The sequence below is a fragment of the Arachis ipaensis genome, chromosome B05 (assembly GCF_000816755.2).
Source record: "Arachis ipaensis cultivar K30076 chromosome B05, Araip1.1, whole genome shotgun sequence".
Taxonomy (NCBI): Eukaryota; Viridiplantae; Streptophyta; class Magnoliopsida; order Fabales; family Fabaceae; genus Arachis; species Arachis ipaensis.
In genome coordinates, this window is record NC_029789.2 from 21,726,315 (window position 1) to 21,729,182 (window position 2,868).

Here is a 2,868-nt window from a genome sequence, read left to right on the forward strand (position 1 = left end):
AATTTTTTTGAATATTTACATAAGTTTTTTTATTTATTTTATTTGTCTTATATTATTATTTGTTTTTTTAGGATAATTAGGATTGAATTTTAGAAAATAAATGTCAAGATATTACTTCTGGACCTTTTGTGAATCACGTGTTCTACAGGGATAAAATCAAAAATAAAAGAGGAGATGGAAATAAAAATATTACTAAAAACGTTTAACTTAATAATAATACTGAATAATCGTCTTTTTTTTGTATTAATTCACATTTAGTCAATTTTATCATTCTCTCTTTTCTTTTTATCATATCTTTTCATATAGTTGCGGAAAAAAGTTGTGTTTGACTTTTTTATTTACTTATTTTTGAAAAAAAAAATTAATTCTTTTAGTTGTACCGAAAAATAATATGCATCATTGTGTAAAAACTTGTTAAATGTTTTATACAACTTCTTTAAACATGAGTTTAATGATATATTTGGAGTGATTATAATTTTTTTACATAGTTACATTTCAAATGTTTGTGTTGAGTTAAACCTCAAGATGTTCCATGAGATTGACATCGTGCACTAAAATCGTCTATGAGATTTCAATTGCACCAATTACGTCTCTGAGATTGAGAAAAGTGCACCATACTAGTCCCTGACCCATTTTTCCTTAACGACGTGATGACATGGCTGGATGACGTAGACGGTAAGTGACACGTGTCACTCCATGATTTGGCCACGTGTAATGATATGATGATGTGGTGACCAGTGACACGTGGCATGCTGATGTGGATAGTTGTGCCACGTGTCACAATGTTATTTGGCCACGTGTTTGTTTGTGCCACGTGTCACAACAGTATTCGTCCACGTGTCATCCATTATGTTGTCGTTGTAAATGCACCAAATTAGTCCCTCATTTTGCATTAAATGACTCATTTTAGTCCCTGAAATTGAATGTCGTGCACCAAACTGGTCCCTTCACCAATTTTTTCTCATTTTTTTCTATAAATTCAAAATTCTCAATATTTTTGAATGCATTAATTTCAATTCTATTTTTTCACATGTTATTCAAATAAAAGTGCTTTTATAAAATATTTTTTTTCTTGCGAATACCCTAACCGCTGACTTGGAGTTGACGTGAAGGCATTTCAAGCACCTTCACTACTATCTCCGACCTCTTTCAGTACTTTTATAAAATATTTTTTTCTCTTGCGGATACCCCTAATCGACGTCTTGGAGTTGACGTTAAGGCATTTCAAGTTTCCCTCATTACCATCTCTGACCTCTTTCGTTTAGACTGCAGAAGTCGGAGATAATAGTGAGAGTGCTTGAAGTACCTTCAATCTAGCTAATTTACACATAACGAAAATGTGTATTTCATAAGAATAAAAAAAATGTATATTTTAATTATTGATTTCTTGTTAAAAGCACGTGTTTTTTTATGAAAAAAAATGTGTCCAATCAATCATATTATTATTTTTTTATAATAACATACTTATATATTATAAAATTTACCAATGTTAAATTATGAAAAAAATTATATAATTAAAACTAAAATTTTAAAATTTTTATGAAAACACTTGTATTTAAATATATGAAAAAATAGAATTGAAATTAGTGCATCTAAGATATTGAAAATTTTAAATTTAAAAAAATGAGAAAAAATTGGTGAAAGGACTAGTTTGGTGCACGACATTCAATTTTAGGGACTAAAATGAGTCACTTAATGCAAAGTGAGGGACTAATTTGGTGCATCTACAACGATGACATAATGGATGACACGTGGACGAATACTGTTGCGACACGTGACACAAACAGATACGTGGCCAAATAATATTGTGACACGTGGCACAACTATCCACATCAGCATGCCACGTGTCACTGGTCACCACATCATCATATCATTACATGTGGTCAAATCATGAAGTGACACGTGTCACTTACCGTCCACGTCATCCAGCCATGTCATCATGTCGTTAAGGGAAAATGGGTCAGGGACTAATATGGTGCACTTTTTTCAATCTCAGGAACGTAATTGGTGCAATTGGAATCTCAATAACGATTTTAGTGCACGACGTCAATTTTAGGGACCATTTTAGAGTTTAACTCTGTTTGTGTTAGTATAATTTTAAAATTAGCAATTAATAATTAAGTCAAACATTTCAATTCATATAATAGTATATGATTAAGTATTGATAAAAATTNAATCCCTAATTATTTATATTATTCATATAAGAAAATAAATCTGTGTTCATATGAGAAAACAAATCCCGATTGAAACTGTCAAGGTCAAGAATGCCGTCGTCGTGCCGCCTGAGGATAAGAGACACACGGCAACCTATGAAGTCGGCGGCGTCGGTGACTAGGACGGTGAGTCCGGAGTCAGAGTTCCTGCGGGATGACTTCACGAATTCTCCAAGTGGTAGCTGCCCCATGATATCCGGCGGTTGACGGCGGGGAAAGGATGAAGAAGAAGAGGATGACGGTGAGGAATATGGAGAATCAAAAGGTGAGTGTTGATAGCCTAAGACAATCATATAGTGGTTGCAGTTGCAGGGTTGGTACTTTTTTGGTTTCAACTTGTTAGGTGTTGATGGCAGCATGTTGTTCTCCATGTTGTGTGACACCGCCACCGTCTTCAGGCAGCAACGAGGATTCTTATAATAATGTAATAATAAAATCCTGATTCCAAAATTCTTCTAATTTGACTTTCTTTGATATTGTAAAGGAATTCTCTTTCTCTTTTCCTGGGAAGGAGGAGAAGATGATTTTGATTCAATTCTCTTGAGAAGAAATGGAGTCGGAGTCCAAAGACAGAAAGTTCAGATTTTACTTATTTTTAATTTTATTAATTTAAGATGGTTTAAAATTTAATTTTTTTTATAATTATTCTTCAAGT